The 19,007-nt window shown below is 36.8% G+C and overlaps 1 protein-coding gene across 4 annotated transcripts in view; it reads left to right on the forward strand.

Moving 5' to 3' along the window:
* RNF144B (ring finger protein 144B) overlaps positions 1-19,007 on the forward strand; it is a 236,712-nt gene that overhangs the window by 94,678 nt on the left and 123,027 nt on the right. The window lies entirely within an intron of this gene.

A 19,007-nucleotide genomic window follows, 5' to 3' on the forward strand; every position in this document is an offset into this window, starting at 1 on the left:
GTCTCCTACTACATGTAAAAACATTTTAAAAATTATTTTTTAAAGTTTTGAGAGTCAAATTGTCTCCCTTCTTATGATCTCCCCTCTCTGCCCTCTTCCTTCCCTGAGACAGTAAGCAATCTGATTTAGATTTTATAATTGTAATCATGTAAAACATTTTTCTATACTAGGCATTTTGTGGAAGAGATCTCAAATAAAAAAAGAAGAAAATGAAATATAGTATGTTTTAGTCCGCATTCAGACTCCATCGGTTCTTTGTCAGAGGGCAGAATATTTCTAATGTACATTCCTATTTTAAATGCTGAGTCAGTGGCAGTAACTAGGTAGACTGTGTCTTTGGATCTTTGAAAAGCCTTATTAACTTATTTGGTTAGATGATCACCAAACCAAGCACAAATGGCCCGTGGAAATATTCTGGCTGGCTGGTCAGGCTGTAATTTAGTAAGCTGCTGGAAGCCTAACCTGATGTCTGGGTTGAGAAGGACCTTTTTTTTTTGTTAACCTTAACTGATGGATTGCAGTGTTTTTAGGGCTGCATTAAAACTAAGAGGCAGAGGGGAGCCTGCAGCAAGTTGAAACTAATTAAAAGGAGACATTAGTTAATTATAAGGTACCATGGTTTATTCAGGCAAGCACTTAGTCCTTCTTCAGGAAGAAAGGACAGCACAAGACCTTAGTTATTTATTGTTGATGATGCTACTTAAATTTTCATTAGCTAGTTCTCTCTCCTATGAGCTTCCCATGTCAAGTTGCCCAAGACCATAAGGATCTCATTTCTGGTTTGTGCAAGTACAAGATTCCTTTTCCAGCTTCTCAAGAGCACCCTTGAAATAGCTCAACATTAGCAGTTTCTGATTATTTTTGCTGGTGGGTGAAGGAAGTAGCAGCTTGGTATCTGGAAAAGATGCTTGTTTAGAATCAGAGGATTTGAGTTGGCACCATGCTTATATCAACTTATTCCCTGTGTGATTTTAGGTAAATCACTCATAGAGGACTTCTGGTTTTTTCCTTTTGGGGTAGAATTAAATAAATGATCTTTAAGGTGCCTATCAGCTTCAAACCTATAATTTTATGAGTCAGAACCCCTGTCTTTAGATAATGTTTTATCAACTGTAGAAAGTGAGAAAGTGTGCTTCTTGAATAGGGACAGACACTACTGTAGGCAAAATAGATGGAGGTATACATATGGGGGATTGAAATGGTCTTCAGTGACTTCAAGACTCCAAAGTATTTCCCCCATTGATCTGTTATAGATTCCCCCAATTCCACCTTTTAGAAGTATTTATAAAGGGATACCTACTGGGGAACCATAGCAAGAACAGAAGCACAAATCATTTCCCCCAACACCTGTGGGCACACTCTCTCTGGGGAGAGTGGGCTCAATCTTAAAGCAGTTTCTAGATAGCATTCTTCCCATTTAGTTCACTTGTGGATGTGGCATAACTAATAGATGGATCAATGTTGTTCACTCTTGGCTTCCTTTGATCTTCTTCTGTGCTTGATCAAGCAGGTTTCTTGAGGTTTCCCTCCTCACTGGTCTAAACTTCCAGCAAAATCTGTTATAGATTCTAAATCTGTGGTCTTTTGAAGCTCACAAAGTCTCAGCCCAGTCTGATACTCCTTCACCTAAGAGCAAGAAAAGAGTCAAAGAATAGAATCCTATATTCATAGCCACATGTAAACCTGTGAATAGAAATTAAATCTCAAGACCTCCTTCCCCACCCAGAGGCATAATCTTCCCTCGATCTCAACTAAAGAAGAAAAAGGATTATAGTTCTCAAAATATCCACAATTAGACACTTTTTGGGGACTTTCTGGAAGATCTGTTTGTTTGGCTTTCCCCTCCAATGGACTGAAGTTATTATATTACCTGGGAAGGGGAATAAGGTAGCTGGCTAATACCAAGATATGATTAACAGTACCATCCAGGGCTAGCTACAAGGAAATGAGACATGGGACAATTATGTTTTGATCAAGGGGAAGTAAGGGTTTGGAGGAAGTCAGCAAATAACAGCATGAAATGCTGTTCTCCCATGCCATGTTCCTTGTTGTAGTGGAGAACCTTGGGCAGCGAGTATCCAGCTTTGTAAGGTGGGAGGTGGGACTGAGGTGTAGGTCCTGGCACTTGAAGGGAAGACTCCTTCCCTCCCTTCCTCCTTTTCTGGTTGTGATTGAGGATGGGGGGTGGGGTGCAATGTTTAGGACTATCAGGAAATAGGCACAGTGTTATGTAGGTGTCAAGGGATGGCTGAAAGGCAGCATAGCCACTATGAGTATTAGAACATGGAAGGAGAGGCACTGGTACTTGGGCATGTGTTTTGGGGGTGTGCATTTCATTGTGACAAGGAAAATGTGAAACTGTGAGCCCCCCAAACTGGCATACTTTCATTATATTGTCTCCCCCAATTAGAATATGAACTCCTTGAAAGCAGGGACAGTCTTGCTTCTTCTGTTATATATCCCAACTTAACTAAGGCTTAGTACATAATAAATGCTTATTCAGGCAAAAAACAAAAAAGAGAAATGACCTGCATGTACAAAATATGTATAATAACTCTTTGTGGTGATGATTAGAAATGGAAGGGATTCCCATCAGTTGGGCAATGACTGAGAAAGTTGTGGTATATGATTGTGATGAAATACTATTATGCTACAAAAACTGACAAGCAGGATACTCTCAGAAAAACCTGGAAAGACTTTATGAATTGATGCAAAGTGAAATATGCAGAACCAGGACAACATTTTCCATAGTAACAGCAATATTGCACAGTGATTAGTTGTGGGGGCAGCTAGGTGTCTCAGTGGCTAGAGAGCCAGGCCTGGAGTCAGGAGGTCCTAGGTTCAAATCTAGCTTTAGATACTTCCTAGCTTTGTGACCCTGGACAATTTTACCCCAATTACCTAGCTCTTACTGATTTTCTACCTTGGAACTGATGGTGTTGATTCTAAGACAGAAGGTAAGGATTTTTAAAAATGATCAACTGTTAAGCGAATTAACTATTCTCAACTTTACAATGATTCAAGATAATCTCGGACTTAAAATAAAAAATGCATTCTACCTCCAGAGAAAAAGCTGATGGAATCTGAATGCACACCAAAGCACAGCTTTTTAAATTTTATTTTTCTTTTTTATTTGTTTTAATCTGTATTTTCTTTTTCAACATTATTAATAATGGAATACATTTTACATGACAGCACATGTATAACCTATATCAAATTATTTGTCATCTCATGGAAGGGGAGGGGAGGGAGGGAAGGAATTTGGAACTCCAAATGTTCAAAATTGTTTTTATGTATAATTGGGAAAAATAAAATATTTTAAGAGGTCATCAAATGAAAAATGCTCATTCACTTTCTTAGCTTTATTCATTATCTTTATAGATTTTATTTTATATATTTATATTTATAATATATTTTATAAATGATGTAATATAAATAAAATTTTATATATTATTACCTAATTACCTAATAATATCTATTTTTATTATTCATTACCTTTATTCATTATATCCAGTTTTATGCTTGGAGGTAGACATGTAAAAAGTATGTGCAAGGCTTGTGGCTTGATTTCTAGTAAGCCACCTTTCCAACCTCAGCATGTACCAGTTCAGGGACATAAGGACAATCCTAGTATAGTACATGTCAGGGTAGTACAGTTTATCTGAACTCCATCAGTTTGGTCTAGTACAGTTAATCTTAATAGCTCACTTCCAGATTTATTTCCTCTGGCAGGGGAGAGGGGTTCTGGCGGTGGTACAGAGATCTGTTTGATCAAAGGTATTGTTGATCCAGGAGACAGGTGGCCTTACCATCAGAAAATGTGAGCCTTGCCACTGAGGGAAGACAAGTTAGGAAACAAGAGAGAAGAATGTCACCTTGGGGTGATGGCCTGAAGCTAGACAAAGAAACAAGGGTCTAAGGCAGAGCACAGGGAGGAAACTTACCTGTCCGGGGAGGTGTCTAGCACCTTGGAGCAAAGGCCTGATCCCCCCGCCCTATTTAAGCCCCCCATAGAGGCTGGGCAGTGCCTTCTTTCTTAATAGCTGTTTTATTGGTATGAGAGAGGTGTCTCCATCTCCCAGTCCCCTTGTACAGATTTAGCTGGGTATATGTAGAGCCTGAAGGAATAGTTTTAGCAGCTATGGATGCTCAAAACTACACTCATGACTTCGCAAGATGACAAGGTGTCGGTGATGCTCGCTGCCCTCCCCATATTGACTGCTCTGCAGGAGCCAGTGATTATCTCCCTTTCTTTTTTTCAAGGGGAGCAGGAGAACCCCGTCACCTTTCTAGGCAGCAGTAAGTGCCAGGTTGTCATTAGCAGAGAGCCTTACACATTTTCAGGTGATCGGATGAGATCACCACTGCTGCCTCTTAGAATATCATTTTAAGTGCCACTGAAGGGTTCTTAAACCTGGGGTTCATCACCTTGTTTTTTTCTTTTAATCTTATAACTGCTAGTGTTTAGTTGTTTCCCATCATGTTCTACTCTTCATGACCCCTTTTGGGGTTTTCTTGGTCAAGATATTGGAGCAGTTTGCCATTTCCTTCTCCAACCCATTTTATAGCTGGGAAAACTGAAGCAAACAGGGTTATGTGACTTGTTCATAGCTAGTAGGATTCAAACTCCGGAAGATGAGTCTCCCTAACTTCAGGCCCTATATTTTATCCTCTGCTCTACCTTGCTGCCCCATTCTGAACTTGATAAACCAATGAACACCAAATAAACTAGCATTTCCCTATACATAGTAGAGCAGAAAAAGAGGATTATACTTGTGAGTTTCTGTGCCCCTTTAGTTCCCAGTTCCTTGCCATAACAAAAAAGCTGCTATAAATATTTTCTTATTTGTGATTCTTTGTGAATTATTTAGGGAAGTCAGGAAGTTGGCAGAATGCTTGTCTATGTGGTCAGGGGAGTGGGAAAAGTTAGAGGCTGGCTTAGAGCTACGACTACTGGAATATAGAACAAAAACAGGTAGATGAGAAAATGAGTATATATGATATGTGTTTCAAGCTGATGAGAATGGAGGCTGACAGCCTACCCCATGGCATGATTGTTTGTTTTTTTTTTGAGGGGAGGGGTGTTACTGTGGTTTAGTGGAAAGAGTGCTAAATTTTTCCTCTAAACTTGGAGCCTGGGGAACCTGAATTCAAATCTAGACTGGAACTATCTGTATGACCTTGGGAGAGTCACTTAACCACATGGGGTCCTATTATCTTCATCTGTAAAATGAAGGAATTAAACTAGATGACTTCTGAGACTTCTTCCAACTCTAGATCCCTGCTCCTCTCTGTGGGGTTTGTGGCTTGCTTTCTAGTGTCCCCTCCCTGAACCCCACACCACCAGCTCCACTACTACAGAGCAGTGAGGATAAGACCTGTAAGGTCACCTTGTGGGTGAGTGGCTTACTTTATTTGAATTTTGGTTATAGCTGTGCTCACATCTGGGTTTCTGCTTCCTAAGCAGTTCTGCCTGGTTGGGGCTGGGGATTGGGGAAAAATACAAGAGAGGAGCACCAGACATTCTAACAGTCAGGAAGTGTTCAGGGAGGTCATTTGTTAGAGAAAGACAAATGGTGGGGCACCAAGGACTCTTTGTATACTATATGATTTTGCCAAGACCCAGGCTTGTCCTTGAAGATAACCAGCCTCAAGGATATCTGAATAATTCCTGATAGCATAATGAGAGCTCCCAGACTGGGTGAGTATCCCAGGCAAAGGTAATGCTAGCCACTTCCTGGGTCCCTGCCCTTTGCTTGTTCTGCCAGAAAAAGAGGCATCTTCTAAAGTTTCACTGTCTCATCGTGTCTTGAGGCAAATTGTGTCTTAACTTAGAATTATATCTAAGTAACAGCAGCAAAAGGACTGGGCATCAACAATTATTGTAGAATGGCAGATTGTTGGAACTGGAATTATAACAACTTGCATTTACATAGTCAGTCTGACTATAGATCCAGCATTTTACAACTGACCGTTGCTAAGGCAAAGCCAACTTTCTCATTCCTCATATAGATGAAGAAACATCATCAAACATCATGGGGTAGACCAGTCACCTGGTCAGAAAACCTTGTCAAGTAGGTTACTTAGAGGCTATGTGACTTTAGGTTTTTGTTTCCTCTCTGTAAAATGAAAGAGTTGGGTTAAATGACTTCCAGCCCTAATGTGGGATGATTCTGATGGCGATGGAGCTGCTTTTTCTCCCACTTTTGGTCATCTTTCCTGTGACCACATGTGTACATATATATATATATGTGTATGTATATATGTACCTATTATTATCTCACTAATTTTATTTTATTTTGCTTTTTAAAATTGAATTTAATTTTTCTCAATTATATGTAGATTTTTAACACAATTTAACACAATTTAACTCTCACAAAAAAACAATTTTTAACAATTGTTTTCTAACATTTCATGATTTAGATTCGCTCCCTCCCTCATTCTCTCTCCTTCTCCTCAAGCTGGCAAATAGTGATAAAAGTTATGTAAGTACTTTCATGTAATGCATATTTTCACATTCCCCATGTCATTAAAAAAGATACATATCACATCTATAATAAAAAAAAAACTCGGGAAGGAAATAAAGTGAAAGATGGCGTGCTTTGATCTACAATCAGATTTCAACAGTTCCTTCTTTGGCTATAGATAGCATTTTATTAAAAATTTTTTTTTTAATCATGAGTTCCTTGGGGTTATCTTTCACAGTTGAATCATTGTACAATATTTCTGTTACTGTAAACACTGTTCTCCTGGTTTTGCTCACTTTACTTTGTATCAGTTAATAGAAATCTTTCTTAGGTTTTTCTGAAATCATCTTGTTCATCATTTCTTATGGTTCAATAGTTTCCCATTACAACAATATACCACAGCTTGTTCAGTCATTTCCCAATTGATGGGTATCTCCTCAGTTTCTAATTCTTTTCCACTATAAAAAAAAGCTTTTAAAAATATATTTGTACAAGTACAAGATCCCTTTCTCTTATTTCTGATCTCTTTGGGATACAGAGTCAGTAGTGGTATTTCTGGATCAAAGGATGTGTGCAGAGTTTTATAGCCCTTTGAGCATGGTTTGATATTGCTTTTCAGAATGTCCCAATTTTTCATATCCCTATCAACATTTATCATTTCCCTTTTTGGTCATGTTAGCCACTCTGAGACATATGAGGTGTTATCTCATAGTTATTTTAATTTGTATTTCTCAAATCAGTAGTCATTTGGAGCATTTCCTCATATGACTCTAGACATTTAAATGTCTTCATCTGAGAACTGCCTGTTCTTTTGGCCATTTATCAATTGGGGAATGCTTTGTAGTGTTATAAATTTGGTTTTGTTCTCTATATATTTGAGAAAGGAGGCCTTTGCCAAAGATATGTACTATAAAATCCTCCCTCCCCCAATTTGTTGCTTCCCTTCTAGTTTTAGTTGCATTGGTTTTGTTTGTACAGGACCTTTTAAATTTAATGTAATCAAAATTATCCATTTCATTTTTCAAAATGTTCTCTATGTCTTATTTAGTCATAAAAATCCCCCTAATTCATAAGTCTAACAGGAAAACATGTCCATGTTCCCCTTATTTGTTTATGGTATTCCACTTTCTTTCTAGAGCAAGTCTCCATTTTGTCTTTATCTTGGTGTATGGTGGAGATGTTGGTCTATGCCTAGTTTCTGCCATGTTGTTTTCTAGTTTTCCCAGCAATTTTTGTCAAAAAGTGAGTTCTTTCTCCAAAAGCTTGGATCTTTGTGTTTGTTGAACACTAGGTTACTATTGTCATTAACGATTGTATGTTGATTTCTTAACCTATTCTATTGATCCATCACTCTAATTCTTAGCCAGTACCAGATTGCTTTGATAATTACTGCTTTACAGTTTGAGAACTAGCATGAGTAGGCCTCCATCCTTCATGCTTTTTTTCCCCCCTCCCATTAATTCCTTTGATATTCTTGACATTTTGTTCTTCCAGATGGATTTTGTTATTATTTTTTTCTGGTTCTAGGAAATAATTTTTGGGTAGTTTAATTGATATGGCACTGAGTAGGTAAATTAATTTAGCTAGAATTGTCATTTTTATTATATTGCATCAGCATATCCATGAACAATTAATATTTTTCCAGTTGTTTAGGTTTGACTTTATTGGTGTGAAAAGTGTTTTGTAATTGTATTCATAAAGTAGCTGCATTTGTATTGTTAAGTATACTCCTAGGTATTTTATTGTCTATAGTTATTTAAAGTGGAATTTCCTTTTCTCTCTCTTGCTATTGAACTTTGTTGATGGTAAATAGAAATGCTGATAATTTATGTGGGTTTATTTTGCATCCTGCAACTTTGCTAAAGTTATTGTTTCTGTTAGTTGTTTTTCTTGTTGTTGTTGTTGATTCTCTGGGGTTCTTTGTGTATATCATCTGATATCAAGACTGATAGTTTTGTTTCCTCATTGCTTATTTGAATTCCTTCAACTTCTTTTTCTGTTCTTATTGCTATAGCTGGTATTTCTAGCATAATATTAAATAGTAGTGATGATAATAGGCATCCTTGCTTCACTCCTGATTTTATTGGGAAAGATTCTAGTTTATCCCCATTGCAGATGATGCTTGCTGATGGTTTAAAATATGTACTGTTTATTATTTTTAGGAATGACCCTTTCATTCCAACATTCTCTAATGTTTTTATAAGGAATTGTATTTTGTCAAAGGCTTTTTCTGCATCTATTGAGGTAATCATATGTTTTTTGTTGGTTTTGTCATTGATGTGGTCAATTTTGCTGATAGTTTCCCTAATATTGAACCGCCACTGAATTCCTAATATAAAGCTCACCTAGGTCATGGTGTATGATCCTTGTGATATAATGCTGGAATCTCTTTGCTAGTATTTTATTTAATACATCAATATTCATTAGGGAAATTGGTCCATAGTTTTCTTTCTCTGTTTTAGTCTTAAAATCATATTTGTATCATAAAAAGAATTTGGAGGAATTCTTTCTTTTATTTTTCCAAATAGTTTATTAATATTAGTATTGGTATTAGTATTAGTGTTAACTGTTTTTTGAATGGTAGAATTCACTTGTGAATCCATTTGGCCTTGGGGCCTTTAAAAATTTTTTTTAATTAATTTTTAGAATATTTTAGAATATTTTTCCATGGTTATATGATTTATGTTCTTTCCTTCCCTTCTTCCTTCCTCCTTCCTAGAGCTGACAAGCAATTCCACTGGGTTATATATTATTATGCAAAACTTTTTCCATATTATTCATATCTATAATAAAGTAATCTTTTAAAACCGAAACCCTGGGGCCTTTTTCTTAGGGAGTTCTTTGATGATTTGTTCAATTTCTTTTTCTGTGATTGAATTGTTTAAGTATTCTATTTCCACTTTTGTTAATCTAGGGAGTTTATATTTTTGTAAATATTCATCTGTTTCCCTTAGATTGTCAGATTTATTGACATATAGTTGAACAAATTAATTCTCAATAATTGTTTTAATCTCATCATTAGTTGTGATTTCACTTTTTTTGATACTGATAATTTGGCTTTGTTCTTTCTCTTCTTTTTAAAAAACTCTCTCCTTCAATCTTAGAATTGATACTGTGCATTGGTTCCAAGGCAGAAGAGCAGTAAGAACTATTCAATGGATGTTAAGTGACTTGTTCAGGGTCACACAGCTAGAACATGTCTGAGGTCAGATTTGGACCTGGAAACTCTTCCTGACTCTAGGCCTAGCTCCCAATTCACTGAGTCATTTAGCTGCCCCTGATTCTTTTTTTAACTAAAAGTAATCAATGATCTATCTAATTTTATTTATTTATTTTTCACAAAACTAGAGTTTCTTATTTATTACTTCAAAGGTCTCCTTATTTTTAATTTTATTTATCTATCCTTTGACTTTCAAGATTTCCATTTTGGTGTTTAATTGGGGATTCTTAATTTGTTCTTTTTCTAGTTTTTTTAAGTTGCATGCCCAATTCATCGACCTGCTCTTTCCCTACTTTATTGATGTAAGGATTTAGAGATATAAATTTCTTCCTAAGTACAGCTTTGGCTTCATCCCATAAATTTTGGTATGTTGTCTACTCCTTGTTTTTTTTCATGAAATTATCATTTCTATAATATGTTCTTCAACCTTCCTTAGGATATGATTATTTAGTTGACGATTTTTAGTCTTTCTTTTTGCTGCCTTTTGGTGAATGTAATTTTTATTGCATTATGGTCTGAAAAGGATGTAGTTAGTGTTTCTGCTTTTCTACATTTGTTTATGTGATTTTTGTCCCCTATTATATGGTCAGTTTTTGCAGAGGTGTCTCGTATTGTTGAAAAAAAGATATATTCTTTTCTATTCCCATTTGGTTCCCTCCCCCACTCGCCACCCCAACTGAGATCTATCATTGATAACTTTTCTAAAGTTTATTTCCTTTTGGTTGGATTTATCTACTTCTGAGAGGGGAAGGTTTGAAGTCTCCCATTAGTAATGTTTTACTGTCTATTTTCTCTTATAAGTCATATAAATTCTCCTTTAGGAATTTGGATACTATGCCATTTAGTGTATATTGTAATAGATAGATAATATGTGTGATACTGTTTCTTGTTGCAGTGACTGATGTACTCTGGCTTGAGACTAGAGAGCTGCTAGTATGGGGACACACCTGAGGGTACCTAATTACAATGGAGATAGAAGTACTTTGAGAGACACTGAGAGATATTGCCATAGGGGAATGCACTGGGGTTTGCCTAATGATCCCTATTTGATGACTAGTGGATCAATCTATTTCCTAACCTCTTCCTCCCTCATTCCCTCCCTTAACCACCCATTTCTTGAAGCCTTTTGGCTTCCTCCCTCCCCCCTGAGTAGACTATAAAGTACTCTTGTTTTCTTTCTCAGGTAAGGGGCTTATTGGGAAACAACAGGATGGGAAACTGAGGTAAGAGGAATGAGGGTTTCCCTAATCTATAATAAGAATTTGAGGGTTTGAGAAATTAGTCCAGTAACAACTGTGACAGAGGGACAGTTAGAGAGATGGAGGACAACTGTTTAAAATCTTCTTTCTTATTCACAAAGCCACCAAGGTCTCTCAGCCTAATTTCAGAAGTTCCTCCCCCCCCCCCAAGGGTCCTTCAGCCTGGGATAGAAACTAATAATATCAGTTCAGGGCTTCTCTCCTTCAGCCAACCATCAAGAAAGTCTCTCCTCCAGTCTGGCTTTCCTCCAACTCTTGGTCAGTAAAATCCCAGAGAGCCAAAGTCTCCTGGTCAGTCCACCGCAGAGAGAGATACAGGATCATAAGTCCCAGTTTCTCCTCTGATCAGCTTCAACTGCCAGAGAGAGAGACAGAATCAGTTTCTCCTTTGGTCAGAGCCCAAAGCCAAGCACACCCCCCAACGGTCCTTCAGCCAGCTTCAACTGCCTCTCTTGGGAACATTCCTTTTGGAACCTTCTCCTTGATTTTGCAGATAGTTCCCCAGCCTAGGTTCTTGCAACTTGGCTTGTCCTGCAAAACGTCTCTCTCTTCATGACTCTACCACAATCCCCCCTTTTATTCTAAAGAAATGCAACTTGCATTTTTCAATGATACTTATCTTAATAATAATTTTCTCTATCTATCTTAACTCTGCTCTGTTATAAAGATACCCTTACTCTCCCCCCCCCCCCATAACAAAATCCTAACTCATCTTAGCTATTCTAACCACCTAAATGCTAAGCTAAGAGTGGGATAGGAAAATGATTTAGGTAAGGGATTTACATGAGCATAGTTTCATATCACAACAACTCAAGTACCAACGTTCAAATCATCTCAACAATGTCAATAAAATATTGAACATGCAAATGGCTTATCCTAATGTCTATAAGTCACTAAGAAAATCTCCTAACACTAACAAATGCTAACCAACAATTATAATGCAATCTAACTCCTATACTTCGGAACATCTATGTCTCTACTTTCTTAAGCCTTAAACAAATTCACGAGGCTATCACTATTGTTAGTAGTTAGAATATATTAGTAAATTACTCCAATATAGTTAGCATGTTAGTTAATTAGTAAGTACATGTGTCCATAGGATATACTTAGTACAGATTTACATATGTACATCATTCTAAATTTCTGTGCAAATTCATGGAAAAAAGAAATATCTTTAACTGTTTGAATATCCCACAGAAAATTTTCATCAGTGTGTCTCTTTGTTATGCAACTATACATGGTGTATACTTACCCAATCCATGAAATATCTTACTTTGCTATGTAGGATGCGCATGCATATATATGTGATGTTCACATGTACGATGCATCCTTACATATCCTCATGGTCAAAAATTACAAGATTTCAAAGTTCCAAAGTCCTTCCAAGTCCATTCATGTTGTTTGTAGAGACTCTTTTTTCCTCTCTGGTCAGCACATTACTCTTCTGTCTATTGTCACTTGATTGAAGACTTGTGTTCTTCAAATCAGGATCCACAGCAATAATCAGGAACCCAGAACACACGAACAAACCGTGAACAAATGTGTGCAAGTAAAATCTTAACGCGTATGTGCAAGTAAGAGTGAAAAGTACATTTTTATGGAAGTAAGTTGAAACCTTCGTGAATGCCAGAATTTATCAATCTTTCTTTATGCATGCAAGTATGGATTACATGTGATTTTATTCATGCCTAGGGGTAAGCTTTTGTATAATTCAATCCCATTATCCACTCTACACTGGAAAAAGTTCTCAAAGAAAGATTTGATTTCCTTTATAGACTTTTCCTGTTTAGTTACTGTGCAACTCATCTCAAAGTCTTTCATCTCATTTACTATTTGAGATGTTATTTCATTAATTTCTGCCTCATTTTCTTTAATCTGTCTCAGCCTTTCTCTTGCTTTATTGCAATGGTTATCATTCACAGAGTCACTTTATTGCACCAATTTTATACTATTTCCCAAGTTTTTTCTACTGTTTTTAACTGCAGCCTCTTTCTCACAATTTCTTTTATCTCCAAGTGTCACACTTAACAACTTATGGGCCTGGCTTCATAACTCTCTTCTAACCATATCAGAATACTTGGGTTTTGCTCTAGTTTTTATAACCAGTTGCATTTCATTCAAGTCCAGAGCTTGCTGTGAGGACTTTAACTTGCAGTGTGAACAATAAGAGGACTTCTTGTACCTAGTTTATGCATTATGTTTGTCATTGTTATTACTCTCATGTTTCTTCTTCAAAAAGCAGTTTCTAATCAATTTGACCTTTCCTGTGACAAAAGAAACATTCCCTAGTCTCTTTCTGCACTGGTCTTGCCTTGTAACTTGGTATCTTTTGGGAATTAGGTTTTTTTTATGTCCTAACCATTTTCAGATTTTTAATTTCTTCAATTGCCTTTTGTTTCAAATCATTCTCAGTCATCTCTAACTTATCTTTCAGGTCTTGAACTTGCTTGGTTTGATCTGAATTGTTTTCAAATAGGTAACTCACTGTGTCTCTCAATTAAATCAGGGAAACTGAGTCATACTTAGGGAAATAGTTTTTGAAAAAATGTTCTCAAATTTGGTGTGCATCCTCTTAGAAATTGCCTATGCACATGGCCAGCCAACTCTTCAGTTTTGGCTTCTAGACCTAAGATGGAGTCTGCCATCTCTGACAGACGGTCTATGTATGTGGCAGGATGTTCCCCTTTATCCTGCCTGATCTTGTCAAACTTAGCTCATGCATTTGGCTTGGAACAGCATTGCTTAATGGCCTGCAGCAAATCTTCCCTACACCTTTTCAGGTAGGACATGCTAGTTGGATTGGCAAAGTCCATATCCCCTCTTTGTTCTACAGTTGGCCAGCTAGTCAAATTGTGGTCAGATCTAGTTTTCTCCAAAAATTGTTTTTGTTCATGGGGGCTGAACAGTTCTGACAATAGGAACTTGACATCTTCGAAATCCAGATCAAAGATCCTGAATGCATGTTTAAACTCCTTTTGTGATTTAAAAGGATTGTCCACAAATTTTGGGAAAAGGCGCTTATTGGACTCAAATTCCTGAGTGGAAAATTGTCTATGGGCTTTTGAGTTTCTCACACCAGCATTAGCAGTTAGCTTAGTGACTTCCTTTAGTGGGCATATTTTCCCAGGGTCACTAGCAGCCTGGTTCTCATTTTCAATGCCACCTCTAGTTTCCTGAGGTACAAAATGAGTTTGCTCATTGTCCTTGCCCATAACTAGATCTAGTCCTTTTTCCTTAATCAGTTGTTCAAATACAGATTTAATCATGCCTTCTAGATTAGTATCAATGGCCATAATCTTCTCTGCCTTAAGGGGAACCACAAATCTGAATACTTTCTTCACTTGAATTAGAGTCTGCAACACAGCCATAAAGAGTACATACATTTGTGCCAGGACTTGCCAGAGAACCAGTTCATATTGAAATGGCAATTGTAAAACAGTCAGTGTAACGTTGATAACATAATCTCTCAAAACCTCTCTCTCTTCATGGCTCTACCACAAGATACTTTGGTATTGATATTGTTTCATTGTTGATGGTACCTTTTATCATGATGTAATTTCTTTATCTTTTTTCATTAGACAAATTTTTACTTTTGCTCTGTTTGAGCTTGTGATTGCTACTCCTGCTTTTTTTTTTAACTTTGGGTGAATTATAATAGATTCTGTCTGAGCCTTTTACTTTTACTCTATGTGTTTCTCCCTGTTTTAAATGTGTTTCTAGTGAACTTCATATTGCATGGTTTTGATTTTTAATCCATTCAGCTATCCTTTTCTATTTTATGGGTAAATTTATCCCATTTAAATTCACATTTCTGATTACTAAGTGCGTGTTTCCCTCTATCTTATTTTCCTCATTTCCCCTTTCCTCTAATTCCTTTCAGCCTTTCCCTGTTCACAAATGTTTTGATTCTGACCACTATCTTTCGCAATCCACCCTCCTTTTTGGCCTTCTCCCCTTTCTCTTATAACCCAATTCCTTCTATTTCACTATAGTGTAAGGTGGATTTCTATAGCTGGCTGAGTGTAGGTATCATTCCCAATGTGAACTAATTCTGATAAGAGTAAAGTTCAAACATTGCCCACCATATCCCCATATTTTCCTACATTGTATTAACTCTTAGGTGTCTCTTTATGTAAGATAATTTATATCCTTTTCTTTTCTTTTCTTTTCTTTCCTTTTCTCTTCTTCTGCTGTGTTCCTCTTTCCTATTCTTTGATTTTTGTTGTTGTTATCAACCCATCCTATTCTGCTTACTCCCTTCCTTCTTTCTATGAATACTCCTTACAATCCAAATAGTGATAAAGTTCTTAAGTATCCCAGGTTCTTTATTTATCTTGAATACTTTAAGTACCTTATGTGACTCAAGTATCATATATATGTTAAGTATCTTAATGATCACTTTCTAAGGTATAAATGTACTCAATTCAACCTGATTGAAACCCTTAAGTTTTCTCTTTTCTATTTACCTTTTTATGCTTCTCTTGAGTGTCAAATTTGGTCACTGAATTTTCTGTTTAGCTCTTTTTTTTTGTCAGAAATGTCTAAAAGCCTTTTTTTCATTAAATGCCACATTTTTCCTCAGGAAGGTTATGTTCATTTTCTCTCTGTATATGATTCTTGGTCATTGACCTTGATTCTTTGTCTTCTAGAATATCACATTTCATCCCCTCTGATCCTTTAGTGTAGAAGTTGCCAGGTTTTGTGTAATTCTGTTTATGGCTCCATGATATTTGAATTATTCCCATTTTCTTGGTCTGGGAGTTTTTGAGTTTTTCTATAATGGTCGTGGGATGTTTGGTATTAGGGTCTCTTTCAGAAGTTGACTGGTGGATTCTTTCAATTTCTAATTTCCCTTCTTGCTTGAGGATATCAGGACATTTTCCCCTGATGATTTCTTGTAATATGGGGTCCAGGCTTTTTTTTTTTATCATAGCTTTCAGTTATTGCTACGATTCTTAGACTGTCTCTCCTTGATTTATCTTCTAGATCAGTTGTTTTTCCGGTAAGGTATTTCAGATTTTCTTCTTTTTTTTTTCATTGTTTTAATTTTCTCTTATTTTCCTGATGCCTTATGGAATCATTAGCTTCAATTTGCTCAATTATAATTTTTAGGGAGTTATTTTATTCCTTGACATTTTATGTTTCCTTTTCCATTTGGCCCATTATAGTTCTTAGAGATTTGTTTTCTTCAGTGTTTTTTTTTTTGCCTCCCTTTCCATTTGGCCTAGTTTAATTTCCAAATTGTTGAATCTTTATCATTTATTTTATTATCTGATTTTAAAACTTCTTTTTATGTTTTTCCAATAGGTCTTTTGGGGCCTGGCATCCTTTCTCAATTTCCTTTGAGGCTTTAGATGTTTCTTTTTTTGCTATTGTTGTCCTCTTTTTAGTTTATATTTTGATCTTCCCTGTCACTAAAGTAACTGTCTAAGGTTAGGGTTGTTTTTGGTCTTCCACTTATTTTTGTAGTTATTTTTCCCCCTCTTTTTATCTTGCCTATCTATTTTGTTGAGGTTCTCTTCTGCTTCAATTTGCAATGGAGCCTTCTCTGTTGTTTGGGGTAGGACTAGCTCTCTTTGGATCCTTCAGTGTACACTTCTAGGGGATGGAGCAGTTGGCTTCCAGTGGGGAGACTTGTAGCATTTTTTTCTACCTAGATTCTGCTCTCCCTGTTTTTAGTTTCCCTATTGTCTCCTGTGTTGGGCTGCTCTTCCACTCTGCCATCTTGTTGCCTCAAGCTGTTTGGAAGCATGTAGTGAGGCTCCTGATTGCTATCTCTCAGGATGATTGGGATAGCCATCACTTGTCTGCCTCATCCCCCACTCTCCCACCCTACCAGTTTTGTTGCCTCAGGTTGAGTGTAGGGCTTCTCCCAGCTTTCTGTAGGGCTGGTCTCTGGGCTGTTCCTTGTCTGCTGTTTTGTTGCCTCAGGCCACTTGGCAGCAAGTAGGGTTGCACCAGTTGGACTACTCTCCCCCGTCAACCCTAATGAGACATGCCCTTCTGACTTTCTTTTGTTTTGAGGGGCTTTATTTTCTATTTTTGTGTATTTTGAGGGTTTTGGAGAGCTGAGCATCCCTTACTCTTAACATCTTAGCTCCTATCTTATATCTCTGACCCACTCATTTAAAAAGAATTTAATTCTATGACCCATAAGGGCCAGTTACAGGCAGCATATATGACAAGTTATAGAGCACGTAGGTTAATTTTGTGTGGATGGCTAAGTTGCAAATACTCCAGAGGCTGGGTCCTTATCTCATTCCTTGAGGTTGTCCTGAAATTTCCATCATAAACTTAGTTGATTTCAAAGGAAGTTAAAATGGATACTTTTAGGTACACTTCCTTAGAAGAATACTATGTTTATTTATTTGGAGACATTTGGACAATATGAACTATGGAGTATATGTAATTGTAGCAATATTTTTTTCTATCAAATGTTATAATGCCAAAAAGTTCAACAAATTAAAGGACTTAGTTTTTTTATTGTAAATGCATCATAATGTATTCCCATTGCATTATACATAGATTTCATAATATATATGTAATCTTTTTCCAACTCTAATTGGCTTTTAGGATAATCCTAAAATATCAGAATTTAAGTTTTTCTTTGTAAGTTATATACCATTCTCCTGAAATCTTCCTTCAAGAACATAGAACATATATATTTTAAATAATTCTAAAGACAAGTACATCCTTACCAGATTTATTATGTGATACTCACCACAGAAATGAACCAAGAATTATTGAAGTTATATAAATGACTAATTATTATTGATGTTATTAAAATGAATCTTTTAAAATGATTTGGAATTAGTCTTTTGGGACTTTGAAAATGTGTCATTAGCAAATAGAAGAGGCTCTCAATTATTCATGATAATGAAATTAAATAGTCCTGTGGATAATATGAAAAGCAATCAAAAGACCATTTGTGTTTGGCTTGTGAATGAATTTTAGTATTCATATTTTAATATTTCTGACCATTTTAAGAATTCATCCAAATTTAAAATAATGAAGCAGTAATTTGGAGACTTGATGGATAGCACTGTAATGCAAAACTTTGTTTCAAGGAGAACTGGCTCCAGGTGCATATCCCATGATCTTAAATATAGAAGGACTTGACCTCTTATGTAGGAACACTTATGGAGAAATTCAGAGAGGATTCTTAAAGACATACTTGTGGTTGACAAGTAGTCAGCTAAATTCACTGATCCTAACTGATCTATTTCACCATAGTTCAGGAGAATGCTGCCACTGTTCAGTTGTATTTGATCCTTTGTGGTTCTGTGGCCCATTGCTATCCCTGGGGTTTTCTTGGCAAGGATATTGGAGTGATTTGTCTTTTTCTTTACAGTGGATCCAGTGGATCCTTTTGCTAGACCATTAGAGGTTAAGTGACTTGCCTAGGGTCACACAGATAGGAAGTGTCTAAATCTGGATTTTAATTCAGATCTTCTGGACTCTAGACCCTACTCTACTCACTGAGCCACTTAGTTGCCTCCTAGGTAAAGAGAGGTTGAGTGATTTGTCCAGGGTCAGACAGTTAGGAAGTGTCTGTGTCTGGTTTTGAATTTAAGTCTCCCTGACTCTAGGTCCAGTGCTCTTAACTACTGAGCTACAACTCCCCAGGAGAATGGGGGCACGTAAATGTTCAGGAAGGGTGGTGACATCCCAAGCTATGCCTTCCTGTAGATGCTTCTGCCTATCCCATTCCCCAAAGTCTTTTGAGTCCCTCAGAGGTTTATACTTGGAGGCTTTCCAAAGTTTCCTATGACACAGGACTGAGCTTTAAGTGTGGATGGAGACACATTTAGTGATCAGAGAAAGATCAGCTCAGTGATGTTGAAGGGAATGTCAACATACCTTTTGAAATCTTCAAGAATGAGAACAAGGTTGGGGCAGAAAGGAAGATAGTGAACCAGGTACTTAAGTCCTTGATAAAAGGAGAATCAGCTGGTGGGGATAGGGGTGGGTTGAATGGTTATCCACCACAAGGATCTAAATAGAAACTTGAAGCAGAGACAGATGGAACTTCCTTCACAGGCGAGGTGCTGGGTTCTGGCA

Source organism: Monodelphis domestica, chromosome 3, assembly GCF_027887165.1.
Source record: "Monodelphis domestica isolate mMonDom1 chromosome 3, mMonDom1.pri, whole genome shotgun sequence".
Classification (NCBI taxonomy): Eukaryota; Metazoa; Chordata; class Mammalia; order Didelphimorphia; family Didelphidae; genus Monodelphis; species Monodelphis domestica.